Source organism: Salvelinus fontinalis, chromosome 28 (assembly GCF_029448725.1).
Source record: "Salvelinus fontinalis isolate EN_2023a chromosome 28, ASM2944872v1, whole genome shotgun sequence".
Classification (NCBI taxonomy): domain Eukaryota; kingdom Metazoa; phylum Chordata; class Actinopteri; order Salmoniformes; family Salmonidae; genus Salvelinus; species Salvelinus fontinalis.
Window position 1 is genome coordinate 40,014,118 of NC_074692.1, and position 22,355 is coordinate 40,036,472.

Genomic DNA, 22,355 nt, shown 5'->3' on the forward strand with positions numbered 1-22,355 from the left:
CAACCTCTATTGTAGAAACTGTTTCCTCACATGATGTTTGGTCAATCTGTATGGAGTGATCTAGAATGTTTTGTCACTTACCATGAGCCTGTCTCCACTAATCTAGAATGTTTTTGAATTTGGTCTAGAGGGCTCCAGTACATTATGGATCTCTCTGTGACCCTGTCTAACAGCACTCTCCATAGGGAGTCCTCAATCCTCTCCTCATCCTCTACCCAGAGCTCAGTGGTCCATAGATTATAAGGGCATAAACCTGGAGCACTCCCTTATGGATTAAACTGTAAAAGTAATGGGTCGCTGTTGGCCTGCTGGTGAAGATTTAATGTAGGAACACGTCTTTGGCAGGAGTTCAGAACTCTCCCCTGACTCATCACACAGGGATCTCTCTCCCCTCTCTCACATGAATACATGGGTGGTGTGGCCTCGATCCTCTCACATGAATACCTGGGTGGTGTGGCCTTGATCCTCTCACATGAATACCTGGGTGGTGTGGCCTTGATCCTCTCACATGAATACCTGGGTGGTGTGGCCTTGATCCTCTCACATGAATACCTGGGTGGTGTGGCCTCTCTCCTCTCTCACCTGAATACCTGGGTGGTATGGCCTCTCTCCTCTCTCACATGAATACCTGGGTGGTGTGGCCTCTCTCATGATTATCTGGGTGGTGTGGCCTCTCTCCTCTCTCACATGAATACCTGGGTGGTGTGGCCTCTCTCACATGATTATCTGGGTGGTGTGGCCTCTCTCCTCTCTCACATGAATACCTGGGTGGTGTGGCCTCTCTCATGATTATCTGGGTGGTGTGGCCTCTCTCCTCTCTCACATGAATACCTGGGTGGTGTGGCCTCTCTCCTCTCTCACTTGAATACCTGGGTGGTGTGGCCTCGATCCTCTCACATGAATACCTGGGTGGTGTGGCCTCTCTCCTCTCTCACATGAATACCTGGGTGGTGTGGCCTCTCTCCTCTCTCACATGAATACCTGGGTGGTGTGTCCTCTCCCCTCTCTCACATGAATACCTGGGTGGTGTGGCCTCGCTCCTCTCTCACATGAATACCTGGGTGGTGTGGCCTCTCTCCTCTCTCACATGAATACCTGGGTGGTGTGTCCTCTCCCCTCTCTCACATGAATACCTGGGTGGTGTGTCCTCTCCTCTCTCTCACATGAATACCTGGGTGGTGTGTCCTCTCCCCTCTCTCACATGAATACCTGGGTGGTGTGTCCTCTCCCCTCTCTCACATGAATACATGGGTGGTGTGGCCTCGCTCCTCTCTCACATGAATACCTGGGTGGTGTCGCCTCTCTCCTCTCTCACATGAATACCTGGGTGGTGTGTCCTCTCCCCTCTCTCACATGAATACCTGGGTGGTGTGTCCTCTCCTCTCTCTCACATGAATACCTGGGTGGTGTGTCCTCTCCCCTCTCTCACATGAATACCTGGGTGGTGTGTCCTCTCCCCTCTCTCACATGAATACCTGGGTGGTGTGTCCTCTCCCCTCTCTCACATGAATACATGGGTGGTGTGGCCTCGCTCCTCTCTCACATGAATACATGGGTGGTGTGGCCTCTCCCCTCTCTCACATGAATACATGGGTGGTGTGGCCTCTCCCCTCTCTCACATGAATACATGGGTGGTGTGGCCTCTCTCCTCTCTCACCTGAATACCTGGGTGGTGTGGCCTCTCTCCTCTCTCACTTGAATACCTGGGTGGTGTGGCCTCGATCCTCTCACATGAATACCTGGGTGGTGTGTCCTCTCCCCTCTCTCACATGAATACCTGGGTGGTGTGGCCTCTCCCCTCTCTCACATGAATACATGGGTGGTGTGGCCTCGCTCCTCTCTCACATGAATACATGGGTGGTGTGGCCTCGCTCCTCTCTCACATTAACATCTGGGTGGTGTGGCCTCTCCCCTCTCTCACATGAATACATGGGTGGTGTGGCCTCGCTCCTCTCTCACATGAATACATGGGTGGTGTGGCCTCTCTCCTCTCTCACATTAACATCTGGGTGGTGTGGCCTCTCTCCTCTCTCACATTAACATCTGGGTGGTGTGGCCTCTCTCCTCTCTCACATGAATACATGGGTGGTGTGGCCTCTCTCCTCTCTCACATTAACATCTGGGTGGTGTGGCCTCTCCCCTCTCTCACATTAACATCTGGGTGGTGTGGCCTCTCTCCTCTCTCACATTAACATCTGGGTGGTGTGGCCTCTCCCCTCTCTCACATTAACATCTGGGTGGTGTGGCCTCTCTCCTCTCTCACATTAACATCTGGGTGGTGTGGCCTCTCCCCTCTCTCACATTAACATCTGGGTGGTGTGTCCTCTCTCCTCTCTCACATGAATACCTGGGTGGTGTGGCCTCTCTCCTCTCTCACATGAATACCTGGGTGGTGTGTCCTCTCCCCTCTCTCACATGAATACCTGGGTGGTGTGGCCTCGCTCCTCTCTCACATGAATACCTGGGTGGTGTGGCCTCTCTCCTCTCTCACATGAATACCTGGGTGGTGTGTCCTCTCCCCTCTCTCACATGAATACCTGGGTGGTGTGTCCTCTCCTCTCTCTCACATGAATACCTGGGTGGTGTGTCCTCTCCCCTCTCTCACATGAATACCTGGGTGGTGTGTCCTCTCCCCTCTCTCACATGAATACATGGGTGGTGTGGCCTCGCTCCTCTCTCACATGAATACCTGGGTGGTGTCGCCTCTCTCCTCTCTCACATGAATACCTGGGTGGTGTGTCCTCTCCCCTCTCTCACATGAATACCTGGGTGGTGTGTCCTCTCCTCTCTCTCACATGAATACCTGGGTGGTGTGTCCTCTCCCCTCTCTCACATGAATACCTGGGTGGTGTGTCCTCTCCCCTCTCTCACATGAATACCTGGGTGGTGTGTCCTCTCCCCTCTCTCACATGAATACATGGGTGGTGTGGCCTCGCTCCTCTCTCACATGAATACATGGGTGGTGTGGCCTCTCCCCTCTCTCACATGAATACATGGGTGGTGTGGCCTCTCCCCTCTCTCACATGAATACATGGGTGGTGTGGCCTCTCTCCTCTCTCACCTGAATACCTGGGTGGTGTGGCCTCTCTCCTCTCTCACTTGAATACCTGGGTGGTGTGGCCTCGATCCTCTCACATGAATACCTGGGTGGTGTGTCCTCTCCCCTCTCTCACATGAATACCTGGGTGGTGTGGCCTCTCCCCTCTCTCACATGAATACATGGGTGGTGTGGCCTCGCTCCTCTCTCACATGAATACATGGGTGGTGTGGCCTCGCTCCTCTCTCACATTAACATCTGGGTGGTGTGGCCTCTCCCCTCTCTCACATGAATACATGGGTGGTGTGGCCTCGCTCCTCTCTCACATGAATACATGGGTGGTGTGGCCTCTCTCCTCTCTCACATTAACATCTGGGTGGTGTGGCCTCTCTCCTCTTTCACATTAACATCTGGGTGGTGTGGCCTCTCTCCTCTCTCACTTGAATACCTGGGTGGTGTGGCCTCGATCCTCTCACATGAATACCTGGGTGGTGTGTCCTCTCCCCTCTCTCACATGAATACCTGGGTGGTGTGGCCTCTCCCCTCTCTCACATGAATACATGGGTGGTGTGGCCTCGCTCCTCTCTCACATGAATACATGGGTGGTGTGGCCTCGCTCCTCTCTCACATTAACATCTGGGTGGTGTGGCCTCTCCCCTCTCTCACATGAATACATGGGTGGTGTGGCCTCGCTCCTCTCTCACATGAATACATGGGTGGTGTGGCCTCTCTCCTCTCTCACATTAACATCTGGGTGGTGTGGCCTCTCTCCTCTTTCACATGAATACATGGGTGGTGTGGCCTCTCTCCTCTCTCACATTAACATCTGGGTGGTGTGGCCTCTCTCCTCTCTCACATTAACATCTGGGTGGTGTGGCCTCTCTCCTCTCTCACATGAATACCTGGGTGGTGTGGCCTCTCTCCTCTCTCACATGAATACATGGGTGGTGTGGCCTCTCTCCTCTCTCACATTAACATCTGGGTGGTGTGGCCTCTCTCCTCTCTCACATTAACATCTGGGTGGTGTGGCCTCTCTCCTCTCTCACATTAACATCTGGGTGGTGTGGCCTCTCTCCTCTCTGAAACTAAGCCTCACTGTTCCTGGACTTCTAGAAGGTCAGAGTGGGTATGGATAAGGTTCAAACAGGTGACAAAAGCATGTAGAACATGTCATTTGAACAATTTCAAAAGTTGGCTAAATAAAAAAGCAATGACAAAGATAATACCTACTAAAGTAGTTTTTATTAGTGAGCTTTCTCTGGTTTTGAGTTTGTGATATGTGTTACTAAACTGTGGGTAGCTAAAACGATACACAAATGGTTTGATTCTAGTGTCTGGCTTTCCCCGGGGGTCTTTAGTTCACCTGGCAATAGGCTGTTCCCAAAACCTGCTGCAAACACTTATAGCTTCCAGTTTACATAAACTTCTGATAACTATTTAGATAACGCCTGGCCATCATAATGTGTCCCAAATTCCATCCTATTCCCTATGAAGTGCACTACTTATGAACAGAGCCCTATGGGGACACCCTATAGGGTGTCATTTGGGATGTAGTCAGATGCTGAGCAGTCTCCGGGAACCACAGAGTTCCGTGTTCATTTGATTGGTTGCCAATGAAGGTAGTGCTAAGGAGATGATCGTGGACTTCAGGAAACAGCAGAGGGAGTACCCCTCCATCCACATTGAAGGGACAGCAGTGGAGAAGGTGGAAAGTTTTAAGTTCCTCGGCGTACACCTCACAGACAAACTGAAATGGTCCACCCACACAGACAGCGTGGTGAAGAAGGTGCAACAGCGCCTCTTCAAACTCAGGAGGCTGAAGAAATTTGGCTTGTCACCCAAAACCTTGACAAACTTTTACAGATGCACAATCGAGAGCATCCTGTTGGGCTGTATCACAGCCTGGTACGGCAACTGCACCGCCCGCAACCGCAAGGCTCTGCAGAGAGTGGTGCGATCTGCACAACACATCACCGGGGGCAAACTACTTGCCCCCCAGGACACCTACAACACCCGATGTCACAGGAAGACCAAAAAGATCATCAAGGACAACAACCACCCGAGCCACTGTCTGTTCATACCGCTATCATCCAGGAGGCGAGGTCAGTACAGGTGCATCAAAGCTGGGACGGAGAAACTGAAAAACAGCTTCTACCTCAAGGCCATCAGACTGCTAAACAGCCACTACTAACTCAGAGAGGCTGCTGCCTGCATTGAGACCCAATCACTGGCCACTTTAATAAATGGATCACTAGTCACTTTAAATAATGCCACTTTAATAATGTTTACATATCTTACATTACTCATATCATATGTACATACTGTATTTTATACCATCTATTGCACCTTGCCTATGCCGCTTGCCTATGCGCATATTCTCATTCACCCCATAAGATTTGTGTGCATTAGGTAGTTGTTGGGGAATTGTTAGATTACTTTTAGATATTACTCCACTGTCGGAACTAGAAGCACAAGCATTTCACTACACTCACATTAACATCTGCTAACCATGTGTATGTGGCCAATAACATTTGATTTGATTTGGAACTGGCCCAGTCTTCCTCAACAACGGTCAAACATCTCCCTCCTTTCTCCACCTCTCTCATTCTCTCTCCTCTTAGTCACTACACTATTTCCTCTACCACGCTTCTATCTAAACGCTCCTGAAGTCACACAGCGTGTGTGTCTCTAGTTCCGTCATAGTTTCTACCCCAACCTGTTTTAGTATTTTCTACCCTTAACATATATTTACCAGACATGCCTCTGAGATTCAAGCTCTGTTGGGCCTTCCTAGAAATCTTTAGCTACAATTTTTTTCCTGTTAAATGTTTTTTCACCAGTGAGCAGACCGCATAACAAGCAGAAAATATGCTTTTGGAGACGCTCCCTGTGTTTAGGGCCAGACCAGGGTGATTAGTGTGTGAGTGTGTGCCTATGTGCGTGCGTCTGACTGTCTGGACCCTGCGTACCTATTGATCCTGCTGTGCTGATTTTGAGGCTCTTGCTCTTTAGCCATGCAGGCAGAAACAAGCGGTGACCGCACAGGGTTTGGTACGCCTCGCCCCACACACACACACACACACACACACACACACACACACACACACACACACACACACACACACACACACACACACACACACACACACACACACACACACTACAATTTCAGAGCCCTCAGTCTGAGCCCTACAGAGAGCAGTACTGGGTTGTGTTTACGGTTTGTAGCAGGGCTTGGCCAAGTTAAGGAGAGACAGGGCCCAACGATACAGCCAAGTTAAGGAGAGACAGGGCCCAACGATACAGACACGTTAAGGAGAGACAGGGCCCAACGATACAGCCAAGTTAAGGAGAGACAGGGCCCAACGATACAGACACGTTAAGGAGAGACAGGGCCCAACGATACAGCCAAGTTAAGGAGAGACAGGGCCCAACGATACAGCCAAGTTAAGGAGAGACAGGGCCCAACGATACAGCCAAGTTAAGGAGAGACGGGGCCCAACGATACAGCCAAGTTAAGGAGAGACGGGGCCCAACGATACAGCCAAGTTAAGGAGAGACAGGGCCCAACGATACAGCCAAGTTAAGGAGAGACAGGACCCAACGATACAGACACGTTAAGGAAAGACAGGGCCCAACGATACAGACAAGCATTTATGGGAAAGAATGGACGGAGAACCAGGGAAGAAATGTCAAGGGGTGAGGGATGTTAGGATGATACATTTCCAATTTGTGCTACTAGTTCAGGGTGCCACTGGCACAACATTGACATACTTGACTTAATCCTGTCCCCTTGGGAGCATTGGGCGTCCACCATGGCTCTCCACCTCACTCTCTTCTGTATGAGGGCTTTGGCATCTTGCCAGGAGATCCCAGCTTTGTTCAGTTCTGGTAGTGTTCCTGGCACAACATTCAAACATCTGGCAGATATTAGCCTAGAGAAACCATACAATGTTCAGGCCTTATTCCATGTTCCAGGTAGAAACACACATCTATAAGGAGGCCAGTAACAGAACAAAATTATGTGAGAATATTTTATGTTGGCTCATGACAACTAAAACCACCCAGGGAAAACTAGGCTAGAACCACCTCAGTCAGTCTGTGTGAGAGACCAGCGACTAATCTGAACAAAGCAATCCAATGCCAAAGCAGTGTGCGCGTGCGTGCGTGTGCGTGTCTGTTGAGAAGGGTAACTGTAACCCGACCGACTCATCTATATTTACTCTCAGCCATTCTTAATATGACATAACGAGGCTAATGCTGTGGTTGTGAGGTTATTACAGGAGATGAACATTATCTTGGGCTAATAAATGACTGGATCCTGGCTGATCTGTCTGGGACTGTGAGTGGACCCCGGCAGACTGGTTATGACACTTCAAAGTAGAATGGGACGATGGTCTTAACGCTCAACTCAATCCAACCCACTTAGAAGTATTGTTGGTATATTCTTTAACTCTTATTTTACAAGGTAAATTGACTGACAACACATTCTCATTTACAGCAATGACCTGGGGGATAGTTACAGGGGAGAGGAGGGGGATGAATGAGTCAATTGGAAGCTATTAACTGAGTAGTTATTTTTCCTATGGCCAAATACATTCACTAAATGGTTTGATGTACTTTAAAAATGAACAACTCCTGCTACTTTCATTTCACAGGTTTGCTTCCGGTTTGTTTTCAGAATAAGAAGTTTTGGTGTGCAGACAGTAGTTTGTGAAAATGGACTAGCACGGTATAAACATTGACAAGTTGGATAGATTTTCAACCTTAGATAGAGCTCCAGTTAACTTTTATAGGGGATTCTCTTTGTTTCTTTTTTTAAATTTTATTTTAATTTACCCCCTTTTCTGCCCAATTTTCGTGGTATCGTGTCTCATTGCTACAACTCCCGTACGGGAGAGACGAAGGTCTAAAGCCATGCGTCCTCCGAAGCACAACCCAACCAAGCCGCACTGCTTCTTAACACAGCGCGCCTCCAACCCGCAAGCCAGCTGCACCAATGTGTCGGAGGAAACACCGTGCACCTGGCCCCCTTGGTTAGCGCGCACTGTGCCCGGCCCGCTATAGGAGTCGCTGGAGCGCGATGAGACAAGGATATCCCTACCGGCCAAACCCTCCCTAACCCGGACGACGCTAGGCCAATTGTGCGTCGCCCCACGGACCTCCCGGTCGCGGCCGGCTGCAACAGAGCCTGGGCGCGAACCCAGAGACTCTGGTGGCGCAGCTAGCGCTGCGATGCAGTGCCCTGGACCACTGCGCCACCCGGGAGGCCCCTCTCTTTGTTTCTTAGAGGTGTGTTGAAGTTGTCTTTGTAGATCTGAACACAGGGGTTTGGTTTGTTATGGACATTGTGTGTGTGTGTGTGTGTGTGTACATGTTTTACTGTACTTGAGAGTACTAGAAGTCCTCACTAGAATACTAAACCAATTCAGAGAAGTGAGGACATTTTGCCGGTCCTCACTTGTAAAAAGGCTATTTTAGGATTAGGGGGTTAAGGTTATGGCTTACCGGTTAGGGAAAATAGGATTTTGAATAATAATCAATTGTTGATCCCCAAAAAGTCCTCACAAGTATAGTAAGACATAGGTGAGTGCGCGTGTTGGCAGTTATTTTTAAAACCTGTTTACATTCCCTTGTGTGTATCTGGTGTTCAGTGTGTCTGTCCCGTCCGTCTGTGTCTCTCTCTGCTTTGTTTCTGTCCATGAAAACAGGGTGTAGTCTAACACTGCCCCTCAGCCTGTCCTTTAACTTGATGATATACAGTATAGGGGCATAATTCACTGAAGCTTCCTTCATAAACATGTAAATGTTACATACACAACCAATACCTCACCCTCATCTGTTCACTTCAAAACCAGCATGATGCCTCAGCATGAACCTCTAAAGCAGGGGTGTCAAACTCTACAAGACTCCAAACGGTGAAGCTCAGTTGTATGGTAAAAAGCATATTTCCCCCTTAAAAACTGTTAAAAAGACCATTTAAAGCAGGGTTGTCAAACTCATTCCACGGAGGGCCGAGTGTCTGCAGGTTTTAGTTTTTTACTTTCAATTAAGACCTAGTCAACCAGGTGAGGGGAGTTCCTTACTAAACAGTGACCTTAATTCAACAATCAAGTACAAGGGAGGAGCGGAAACCCGCAGACACTCAGTGGAATGAGTTTGACATGTGCTTTAAAGTGTCTTTTTAACCGCTTAAGGTGTAAATATGTTTTTTACCCTACAGCTGAGCTCAACGTTTGTAGTCTTGTGGAAATTAGGTTATTCAGGCCTACAGCTTAAGATGTGACCCAATATACACTACCGTTCAAATGTTTGGGGTCACTTAGAAATGTATTTGTTTTCAATGAAAACATACATGAAATGAGTTGAAAAAATGAATAGGAAATATAGTCAAGACGTTGACAAGGTTATAAATATTGATTTTTAATTGAAATAATAGTGTCCTTCAAACATTGCATTCATCAAAGAATCCTCCATTTGTAGCAATTACAGCCTTGCAGTCCTTTGGCATTCTAATTGTCAATTTGTTGAGGTCATCTGAAGAGATTTCACCCCATACTTCCTGAAGCACCTCCCACAAGTTGGATTGGCTTGATGGGCACTTCTAATGTACCATATTGTCAAGCTGCTCCCACAACAGCTCAATAGGGTTGAGATCCGGTGACTGTGCTGGCCACGCCATTATAGACAGAATACCAGCTGACTGCTTCTTCCCTAAATAGTTATTGCATAGTTTGGAGCTCTGATTTGGGTCATTGTTCTGTTGTAGGAGGAAATTGGCTCCAATTAAGCGCCGTCCGCAGGGTATGGCATGGCGTTACAAAATGGAGTGATAGCCTTCCTTCTTCAAGGTCCCTTCTTCAAGGCACTCCTCCAGCGTCTTTTTATTTTTTCTGCTTCTCACAAATGTTTTTCTTTGTGATCCGAACACCTCAAACTTAGATTTGTCTGTACATATCACTTTTTTCCAATCTTCCTTTATCCAGTGTCTGTGTTCTTTTGCCCATCTTTTCTTTTTATTGGCCAGTCTGAGATATGGCTTTTTCTTTACAACTCTGCCTAGAAGGCCAGCATCCTGGAGTGGCCTCTTCAATGTTGACATTGAGACTGGTGATTTGCGGGTACTATTTAATGTAGCTGCCAGTTGAGGATTTGTGAGGAGTCTGTTTCTCAAACTAGACACTAATGTACTTGTCCTCTTGCTAAGTTGTGCACCGGGGCCTCCCACTCTTTCTATTCTGGTTAGAGCCAGTTTGCTCTGTTCTGTGAAGGGAATAGTAGACAGCGTTGTATGAGATCTTCAGTTTCTTGGCAATTTCTCGCATGGCAAAGCCTTCATTTCTCAGAACAAGAATAGCCTGACGAGTTTCAGAAGAAAGTTCTTTGTTTCTGGCCATTTTGAGCCTGTAATCGAACCCACAAATGCTGATGCTCCAGATACTCAACTAGTCTAAAGAAGGACAGTTGTATTGCTTCTTTAATCAGAACAACAGTTTGCAACTGTGCTAACATAATTGCAAAAGGGTTTTCTAATGATCAATTAGCCTTTTAAAATGATACATTTGGATTAGCTAATACAACGTGCCACTGGAACACAGGAGTGATGGTTGCTGATAATGGGCCTCTGTACGCCTATGTAGATATTCCATTTAAAAAATCTGCAGTTTCCAGCTACAATAGTCATTTACAATATTAACAATGTCTACACTGTATTTATGATCAATTTGATGTTATTTAAAAATAAAAAAAAATAAGCGTTTCTTTCAAAAAGAAGGACATTTCTAAGTGACCCCAAACTTTTGAAAAGGTTGTGTACTTTATTAACATTTATTTGTCATTCAGACTTATTTTTCATATTCTGAAAAACATATGTTAAGATTTGAGGAATGTTTTATTGGAGCACATCCTACATCGATGATTTGAAATCTCAAGCACTTCCTGAATGGAATTGTGTGTGTGTGTGTGTGTGTGTGTGTGTGTGTGTGTGTGTGTGTGTGTGTGTCAGGTTGGTGCCAGGAAGATATATGGGCCAGCAGGTCATGGTGACACAGCAGAACCGTAGATATACATAGTTTGCCAAAACTCTGCTTAAGAATTAGCATCTTAATGTCCTGCCACTCCATTTGGTTCCCAGGGGAAGGTTTTCAAATCTATACTCAGCCCCCCTCCAACCAAAGCCCTCCCCTTTTGAAAAGTACACTTATGTTTACCATCCAGGCTGCGCTGAATGACAACATGGAGGTATCTGATGCGACAATTTTGCAGGTAAGCAGTGATTACTAGAGAACTTTTGGGTTAAAATCCAGGTCCCCAATTCAAGCACCAGCTCTGCAAATTCAGGATAATAAGTCATGCTAATCCAAGGCACCGGAACATCGCCATCGGTCACGAGATTCTGTTAACGTATCAGTGATCATGATGGAGAAGACGATTTCAACAACCAGCCTTGGTGTGAATAGTCCCTTCCTTTATTCCTTTCTTCAGATTTATCTAATAGAAAAAATGTATGTGACCGTCCGGCTCAAATCGGTCTTATGTAGCAAAATATTTAATTGTGTTTTTTAATTGGATAAAAGTAGAGACTCAGAGCTACAAAATGGTATATCATACACTTCAGTTGAGGAACAGTGGGAAAGTAATTTTGCTTTGAAAGTAAACTCACTTTTGAGAAAATGTCCTTTGAATGTTTTGGTACTACTATTGGAGAGCTCTTCTTTGTCTACACCCATTCAGCATCTGGCACGCTCTGACCTTAGATATCTATGTTTTCTTTATATTTTGGTTAGGTCAGGGTGTGACGAGGGTGAGTATGCTAGTTTTTATAGTTCTAGGGGTTTTGTAGGTTTAGGTATTTGTATGTCTATGGTGGCCTGATATGGTTCCCAATCAGAGGCAGCTGTTTATCGTTGTCTCTGATTGGGAATCATATTTAGGTAGCCATTTTCCCTTTTGTGTTCGTGGGTTCTTGTTCTATGTTTAGTTGCCTGTCTGCACTATTCATATTAGCTTCACGGTTCGTTTTGTTAGTTTGTTCAGTGTTCATTTTTTAAATAAATATAGAATGTATGTGTACAACGCTGCACCTTGGTCTCATTCGTATGACACACGTGACAGCATCATTCACAACCTCTTAAGCTTTAGCCCCACCCATCTCTTTAAGGGGTGATCCGAATGTACTAACAGCAGTCAAGCACCCAAGCTAAGTTGCTAGCTACTTCCATACATCTAAGTGTGCGAGAACAGCAACAACAGCGTTACTTGCCCTAGCAGAGCATTGTTATCCAGAGCGTTGGTGACTGCAACTGTGCTTTCAGATTGCCCGTTCGTAAATTCAGAGCGCTTTGCGTTCAGAGCGCACAGCAGACGCTCTGGCTGATGAGTTTACTGACACCGGCCATATTCAACGGGTGTTGAGCATTCGTAAATTCAGCAGTTATTCTGCGCTGTCTCGCACACTCAGACGAGAGTGCTCTGAAATTGGTGTAGATGGCCAGACTGAATTTACGAACGCACTCGAAATGGTTACTTGCATAGTAGAGTCTTTTGTTAAGACATGTAGTTAGCTAGCTAGTTAGGTAAACAATGAACCCTAATGAACCATAATCACATAATGATGTTACTACCCTGCATGAATCTACAAGTGAACCTGGTTGGTAATCTAATGTTAGCTAACATTAGGTAGCTAACCAACCAGGTTGAACGTTAGCTAGCTAACATTAGGCTATAGCTAGCCAAGCAAATGGCTCTTTATGTCAATTAGAAATGTGTAATATCTGAAAATGTAGCTAGCTAGACTATCTTACCCGTATACATCATGCATGGTTAGACGCGTCTCCTGTCAGATGCCATGGTTGCCCTTAGTTTGAAGATGTAATCCGGAGACAGGTGTTTTCTCCATCTCCTTAGCTATCATACTCAAATTCCACTGATTTCAAAACTCAGTCCTCCAGAAAGTGGAGAAGAACACTTAGTTGTAATACATGCTACATTTTTTTAAAGCCACGTTAGACATGATTACCTAGACATACTGACCAGCTCAAATAGACAGAAGCGAGCTATATGGCAGACCAATACAAACTCATCTCTCGGCATGTCCAGCCCACTCATTATCTCAGCCAATCATGGCTAGCGGGAAGGTTGATGTCTTCTTTGGCTAAACCAACTAGGCTCGTAATATATACATTTTATTCGTATTTACAGATGGCATACAATTTTGTTATTATGGCACATAAAAGTTCATATGTTCGAGAAGGCATTTCTGCCAAAAAATGCATTTTGATAAAAAAATGAACACTTTACGTTCAAACGACTCTCGTGTGAAGTAGTGACCCGTGACATACGCCTAGTTTCCTGAAATGGGTCACATATTGCCCTCACCTATTGGATAACTTTGAAATGAGGATAGAACATTAGCCAGTATCTCGTTTTCTTCTCGCTCAAAGACACAAGGTCCCACCTGCTGTCTGTGTCTGTGTGTCTGTGTGTCTGTGTGTCTGTGTGTCTGTGTGTGTGTGTGTGTGTGTGTGTGTGTGTGTGTGTGTGTGTGTGTGTGTGTGTGTGTGTGTGTGTGTGTGTGTGTGTGTGTGTGTGTGTGTGGTTATGTTGGTGTGTATGTCTCAATCTATCCCATATTGTAAGACACACCCAGGCCTTGTGGGTTGGGTTTTGTTCTCACGTCTCTCTTATCAGTGTGGTGACAAACTATGCTGTGTTCCATCATTTGCTAATTAGTCAGATGAGTGAATGATGGATATGTTTAATGTCATAGAGATCCTATTGGGATTATAATCCTATTTCTATGGTTACTAATGTAATAGCGCTGCATGAACACCCCAGTCAGAGGAGACCTTTCCCGTCAACACACATTTACTGTAGCACTTAATATTAGCTATTATCATCCTACTTAATAGAACCAGTGTTCAGTAAACACCGTTTTTCTAACACTCACTCTGTCTGTCTTGCTCATCTGTTTGGCTTTAATGGATCAGTCCTGCAGACGTGTATACACAGTAAGATGGCCTTGAGTAGCATTTAATTTGGTTTGTGCCGGTGATAGAAAGCTAAGGGCAAAGAATTGCCAGCGTACCTCAGAGACTAGTAAGAAACAACCGCTTCCTCTGTTCTGTGTGTTCAGTCTGTGTTCAGTGTTTTTGTGTGTGTTCGTGCGTGTGCGTTTGTGTGCATGTTAATGTGTGTGTAAAAAGCTGTAGTCTTTCTAATGTCATGCTCTGAATGGATGTAGCCTAACTCAATTTGCACGGAAATCACATTCAATCCCACTGATTTGGACACTTAAGTGGAGAGAGCAACATGGTTGGTGAAAGGACATGCTTTTAAAATGACAGAATGTCCTGTACAGCAGAGGGATATTACATGGGGCCTATGGGGATGGATATAGGGCACGGATATAGGGCACTTACTAGCTAATCACATCTGTATTCAGAGCTACAGGTTTAAGCACAGTAGTTACAAGGGAGCAATGGATCTATTGATGGTAAATATTTAAGGCAAGGATCTAATGATGAGTTACATTTAAGGTAAGGATCTAATGATGGGAAACATTAAAGGCAAGGATCTAATGATGGGAAACATTTAAGGTAAGGATCTAATGATGGGAAACATTTAAGGTAAGGATCTAATGATGGGAAACATTTAAGGCAAGGATCTAATGATGGGAAACATTTAAGGTAAGGATCTAATGATGGGAAACATTTAAGGTAAGGATCTAATGATTGGAAACATTTAAGGCAAGGATCTAATGATGGGAAACATTTAAGGTAAGGATCTAATGATGGGAAACATTTAAGGCAAGGATCTAATGATGGGAAACATTTAAGGCAAGGATCTAATGATTGGAAACATTTAAGGCAAGGATCTAATGATGGGAAACATTTAAGGTAAGGATCTAATGATGGGAAACATTTAAGGCAAGGATCTAATGATTGGAAACATTTAAGGCAAGGATCTAATGATGGGAAACATTTAAGGTAAGGATCTAATGATGGGAAACATTTAAGGCAAGGATCTAATGATTGGAAACATTTAAGGCAAGGATCTAATGATGGGAAACATTTAAGGCAAGGATCTAATGATGGGAAACATTTAAGGCAAGGATCTAATGATGGGAAACATTTAAGGCAAGGATCAGACTGCAGCTGGCTGGTGTGTCTAGATGAAGAAGAAACTGTAAAGGCCTACATGGCATTCTGATGAGCCTGTGAATGGAATGACAATAAAAGGCTGTTTTTAATTATTGTGAACATCCTTTTCATGCATGTAGAATTGCACGCTAACTCTGACAGCACACACGCTTTATTTTACATTTAGATTTGTGTATTGTTGTGAGTTACTTTTTTTGTTTAACTAGGCAAGTCAGTTAAGAACCAATTCTTATTTACAATGACGGCCTACCCCAGCCAAACCCTCCCCTAACCCAGACGACACTTTGCGCGCCACCCTATGGGACTCCCAATCGCAGCCGATTGTGATACAGCCCGGGATCGAACCCGGGTCTGTAGTGATGCGTCTAGCCCTGTGATGCAGTGCCTTAGACCTCTGCGCCACTCAGGATCCCTTAACTACTACTGCACTGTTGGAGCTAGAAACACAAGCATTTCACTACACCCGCGATAACATCTGCTAAATATGTGTATGTGACCAATACAATTTGTTTTGACACACACACACTGTGCCTCAGTGGTTTATCAGATAAATAAAACCGAGTTCATGGCCAAGATAACAAGCAGTACCTGAGACAGAAAGGTCATTTCTTTAAAGCAGGGCTGTTCAAATCCAGTCCTGGAGGGCCGAAACACTTGTGTTTTTGTTTCTACTTGGTAGTTAATTGCACTCACCTGATGCCCCAGGTCTGAATTCGTCCCTTATTAGAAAAAGAGGATAAAAACCAAGTGTTTCGAACCTCCAGGACCAACATCGAACACCCCTACAGGGACCATTAGGAGACGTCCTAAAATTGTATTTTGTTACCAGAAGCTGGGAACTAGACACAAGCCTCTAGGGGGCCATGACAGAACGATTTAACCCATCAGAGTTTAAGTCTTGTCTATACCGGGTGGGGGGGTTCTACTAAGCTACATGGAATTGTTTTAAGAAGGTCCTATCAAGGATAATTTATCTATTTGATTTTGAATTTAGCCTTAGCCCATACTAATGCAGTGAATAACAGATTCACTACATGGAACAAAAGATAGTCCCCCAAAAATGTCAAAAGGAAGTTTGCTCTGAAGTGTCTGTCCTATATCTGAGAGATGTATAACAAATACCAGGAATACATATTTTTTTGTTATATATTCAACCCCATATTTTGGGCATTAAACAGTCTCCATATATACTTCCATTCATTTTTTCAACTGGTACCAAGGGACCTTCAGACAAGTCTTGTGAGGCCTGTGGGCATCCTAGAGCAAGACAACCGACATGTACGTGTTCATGAGAGTCCCACCTTTGCACAGAGTAGCCCAAACTGTCCGGATGCTACAGACAGAAGTTGGCAGATCTGCTGTACCAACTTCAGAAAAGTCTCCTGACACTTGTGGAGGTCAAAACCATTGTGTTCGTGAGAGTCATCTTTCCATTGAGGGGTCATAATAGTTGTAGGCCAAATCGTTCGGATGCTGCAGACGATTTGTGAGAAGAGAAGATTTTCGGGATGTCGCATGTTCTGACAAACACCGCTCGAGCTTTGTCACCTTTCACCGCAGATGCAGTAGTGCGACATAGGCGGATGTGGTGGATTGAGACGCATTCAAAAAACATATCTCTAGTTTAAACTGACAGATTTTTATGGGAACTTTTGTATTATTCTAATGGTATTTCCGTAGGGGGGGCACGGACATTGGCCTTAGGTTAAACTTCTATGGACACAGGAATATTCTTGCAACGTTCCCATGAAACATGCCTAGAACATTATCTTCTTTTCAGAGAACATGGTAGCCATGTTCTGTGTACGTTGAAGGTGTGGCGTTGATGGAATATTCTCCTATCCCTCAGAAAACTGGACACTGGAACGTTCCAATGAAAAGTGTCTAGAACATTAATATTGAAAATGCTGAGAACATGGTAACCACATTCTGGATAAGATCTGTTTGACAATAAGGAAATGGTCTCTTGGTAACAGTCCTTGCACATTACTGGAATATTCCTATGAAAATGTTAGGTGAGACTCTTAAAGGGAAATTTCTTCTAAATGTTTCAACGACATATTCATCCTCTCCAGCACCACCACAACATCAACATATGTGAAAATGGTGTGTTTCTATTTTTGTAGTAAAAAAGATAGAGGAAAATGTGTTCCTTTGGCGGTTTATTGTTTTTGTTAAGTGTTCATTTATTCGTATTAAAACAATATGGACACTTACCACGCTGCGCTTTGGTCCTCCTCTTCTTCCACCCACGACGAGCGTTACAGGGTTAACTGCCTGGTTCAGGTGCAGAACGACAGATTTTTGTCTTGTCAGCTCGGGGTTTTGATCTAGCAACTTTTCAGTTACTGGCCCAATGCTCTAACCACTAGGCTACCTGCCACCCCATAATATGCCCACCCCCCCCCAAAAAAATATAGCTTACAAGTTGTCATCAATCTAAGCCAACATCATCTGTTTAGCCCCATGGTTGATCAAATCAAATGAGTTGGAAATGAGTCAGCGTCAGCCTCTTCAGGGTAATTAACTTACCGTTTAGCAATATACCCACTGATTCATCCCTATCATGCCTTTTGCTCTTTTCAAACCAGGATTTATCATTAGTCACCAGGCAGCTTTGGTACTCCCATAAAGTGATTTATTTTGACTGGTGAGGGTCTGTGTGATGCACGATGACCAAAGCTGACATCTGAGCAGTGAGTCTGGCTCTCGTTTCCTAGCTACGCTGTATGGAGGAAGAAATCCAGGCAAACACTATTTGAGAGTGAGAGAGATAATTATTTATTTGTCCTTTTTTGCTTATCTTTATCAAGTGTGCCAATAATTTTGTACCTGACTGTAGATGACATCACAAAAAGCTACTGACAAAGGTCTCTGGACCTTTAGTTGTCAAAAATTTACAGATCAAAGGTTTGAATGAGCATGCAAGAGACCGTTTCACCTCGGACCTTTCACATCTGACACACTTTAGGCTGGGAGGCTGGATAGATGTGTCCCGTTGGTGATAGGTTAGTGGAGAATATATGGTAATTTAGCAGACGCTTTTATATAAAACCACCTACAACTTTACAACTTCAGCATTAATTCATCACAATCCTTTCACTTACTTAGCCTAGTACACAAGCTACGATGGAGTACACTTTCTTTTGACGGGGCCTTATTATTACTATTATTATTATTGTATCCATGACTCAGATTTATTTGATCTTAGTCTATTTTGATAAATTTTGCTAACATTTTAAAATGTATAGAGAAAAAGTCATGATTTGACATTTGTAAACAATTTACTGTTCAGAAGTCTACCAGTAGTATGTTTTTTTAAATCTATTTGGAAAGGTTCTTTAATGCAATATTTCCATTCATGCTTAGCCTATTAGTTTAGCTTTACAGTAATTGCCTTGGCAAGTTGTTTTAAGCTACAGATGGAGGATCTTAATTTGATCACTCTTTTGTTGCTGAGAATTATCCTGCAAAGCAGGAAATACAAACATGTATTTGAGTTTTAAAAAGGCTTCTAAAGTTTGTAATTTCCACTTAGAAACTTGATTTGCCCTACAAAAATGTCCATACATTTTGAATCCACATAATAATTCACATTTCCTGTTGCGGCAGGATTATATTCTTGCTATAGAAAACTGTCTCAAATTAAGATCCTACATCTGTACGTGTTTTCTTCGATGAATCTCTACCATTAACCTGTCTAGCCCCGGGGTGCCGCTAGCGGCACACCCCCCCACCCCCACTGAAAAGGCAGAGCCGCGAAATTCAAAAAAAAAAGTTTTTTTTAATATTTAACTTTCACACATTAAAGTCCAATACAGCTAATGAAAGACACAGATCTTGTGAATCCAGCCAACATGTCCGATTTTTAAAATGTTTTACAGGGAAGACACAATATGTAAAGATGTAAATCTATTAGCTAAACACATTAGCATAATCCACCATCTTTTCTTTGTCCACCAACACCAGTAGCTATCACCAATTCGGCTAATCTAACATATTGTTAGCCACTAACCAAGAAAAAAGCTCATCAGATGACAGTCTGATAACATATTTATGGTATAGGATAGGTTTTTTTAGAAAAATGTGCATATTTCAGGTAGATGTCATAGTTTACAATTGCACCCACCGTCACAAATGGACTAGAATAAATACAATGAGCAACGTGTTTACCTAACTACTAATCATCAAACATTTCGGAAAAATACACAGCGTACACTAATCGAAAGATACAGATCCTGTGAATACAGACAATATTTCAGATTTTCTAAGTGTCTTACAGCGAAAACACAATAAATCGTTATATTAGCATAGCACATGTGCAAACATTACACCAGCATTGATTCTAGCCAAAGAGAGCGATAACGTAAACATCGCCAAAATATATTAATTTTTTCACTAACCTTCTAAGAATTCTTCAGATGACACTCCTGTAACATCACATTACAACATACATATACAGTTTGTTCGAAAATGTGCATATTTAGCCACCAAAATCATGGTTAGACAATGAGAAAAGTAGCCCAGCTGGTCAGAAAATGTCCTGCGCCACATTAGACAGTAATCTAGTCGTATACATAAATACTCATAAACGTGACTAAAAAATATAGGGTGGACAGCGATTGATAGACAATTTAATTCTTAATACAATCGCGGAATTACATTTTTTAAATTATCCTTACTTTTCAATACAGTTTGCGCCAAGCGAAGCTACGTCAAAAAAGATGGCGTCCTAAGCCACTAACATTTTTCGACAGAAACACGATTTATCATAATAAATTGTTCCTACTTTGAGCTGTTCTTCCATCAGAATCTTGGTCAAAGAATCGTTTCTTGGGTCTAATCGTCTTTTGGCCGAAAGCTGTCCTCTTGCCATGCAGAAATGCACATTGCGTTCGGCATGAACTGGAACGGTGCCCAGAGATTCACAGTGGCTCAGAAATAAATGTCCCAAAATCGCACTAAACGGATATAAATTGCTATAAAACGCTTTAAATTAACTACCTTATGATGTTTTTAACTCCTATAACGAGTAAAAATATGACCGGAGAAATATAACTGGCTACACTAATGCTTGGAAAAACAGTAGGTCGGTGTCCTCCGCGCGCCTGACGCACCTAGAAAAGAGTTCCTACCTACAGGATTTTTTCATTTATAGTGGCTGTGATTGGGCAATCGATACCATTCAAAGCGTCATCACGTAAAGGCATCCAGGGGAAGACGTAAGCAGTGTCCGTATACTCATAGGAATAACAGTGGCCTTAAAACTGACTCCAGAACAGGGGCCAAAATGTGTGAAATCTGACTCCATGTCAGGGAAATTGCTGTAGAATGAGTTCTGTTCCACTTAGAGACAAAATTTCAGCGGCTATAGAAACTATAGACTGTTTTCTATCCAATAATAATAATAATATGCATATTGTACGATCAAGAATTTTGTAGGAAGCCGTTTCAAAAATTACACGATTTCCATAAATAGTGACAACAGCACCCCCTAGCCTTAACAGGTTTTAATCAAATCTTTCAGTTGGCAGGGGTTAGATTTTTTTTCATTAAAATTGAACTCCGAGTATCTTAAAGCTTCAATATGTAACTTTTTGGCCGACCAAACCAAATTTACATAGATATGTAAGTTATAGATTTGTCATTGAAAGTAAATCTAAGAAGCGGTAGATATGCTATTTCTATGCTTCCCGTTCCACAGTTGACTTTCTGCGTCTTTTACTTTCGGTTTTGTACACCAGCTTCAAACAGCTGAAAATACAATATTTTTGGTTATGGAAAAGTTTGGTTATGGAAATATGTCACAACGGTTTAGATGGTACGGTCATTATCTACACAATGACTGCTGACCACCTGCACACCAACAGTCTCCTTGCACTGACTCTCAGACCTTAGCATATATGCCCAAACATACGAACACACAAACACAAACATTGTATAAGTGCCTCACTGTATTTATATTTATTTTATTATAACTATTCTTTCTTGTTATGCACCCTGTGGAGAGTAAGAGTGAACCTGCAAGTAAGCATTTTATTTTACTGTGTTGTGCCATGTGAATACGGTATGACAAATAAACTTTGACTTGACTTGTAGGCCATTCTCCTTGCTGTAGGTTGTGGCCGCATGGCTTTCCAGGTCTGCGGGAACTCTGCTTGTGGCAGCTGGAATTCGAGGGGTGGGAGTTAGGAAGGGTTGAAATAACAGAGTGCAGGGAGCAACAGATCGACCTTGGTGTGAGAGAGAGAAAAAGAGAGGAAGAGACGGCGAGAGAGAGGAATGCACTGAAATAGGAGCTGTAGGCCTATATTCACATAGAACCTGAATGCAGTATGTACATGTATTTAACATCCCAAAGAAACTGAGAAATACACTATATACACACAAGTATCCAAATACACCATTTCAAATGAGTGGATTTGGCTATTTCAGCCACGCCCGTTGCTGACAGGTGTATAAAATCGAGCACACAGCCATGCAATCTCCATAGATAAACATTGGCAGTAGAGTGGCCTTACTTGAGAGCTCAGTGACTTTCGATGTTGCACCGTCATAGGATGCCACATTTCAACAGGTCTAGTTCGTCAAATTTCTGCCCTCTAGAGCTGCCCAGGTCAAATGTAAGTGCTGGTATTGTGAAGTGGAAACGTCTAGGAGCAACAACGGCTCAGCCGCGAAGTGGTAGGCCGCACAAGCTCACAGAACGGGACTGCCGAGTGCTGACTAATCTGGAGTGATGAGTCACGCTTCACCATCTGGCAGTCCCGATGGACAAATCTGGGTTTGGCGGATGCCAGGAGATTGCTACCTGCCCGAATACATATCTGACAACTGTAAAGTTTGGTAGAGGAGGAATAATGGTCTGGGGCTGTTTTAATGGTTCGGACTAGGCTCCTTAGTGCCAGTGAAGGGAAATCTTAACACTACAGCATATGATGGTGTTCTAGATGATCCCATGATTCCAACTTTGTGGCAAAAGTTTGGGAAAGGCCCTTTCCTGTTTCAGTATGACAATGCCCCCGTGCACAAAGTGAGGTCCATGCAAAAATGGTTTGTCGAAATCGGTGTGGAAGAACTTGACTGGCCTGCATGGAGCCCTGAACTCAACCCCATCGAACACCTTTGGGATGAATTGGAACGCCAACTGCGAGCCA

General features: G+C 44.0%; 1 protein-coding gene across 2 annotated transcripts in view; it reads left to right on the forward strand.

Moving 5' to 3' along the window:
- LOC129826702 (growth hormone receptor-like) overlaps positions 1-22,355 on the forward strand; it is an 83,505-nt gene that overhangs the window by 38,451 nt on the left and 22,699 nt on the right. The window lies entirely within an intron of this gene.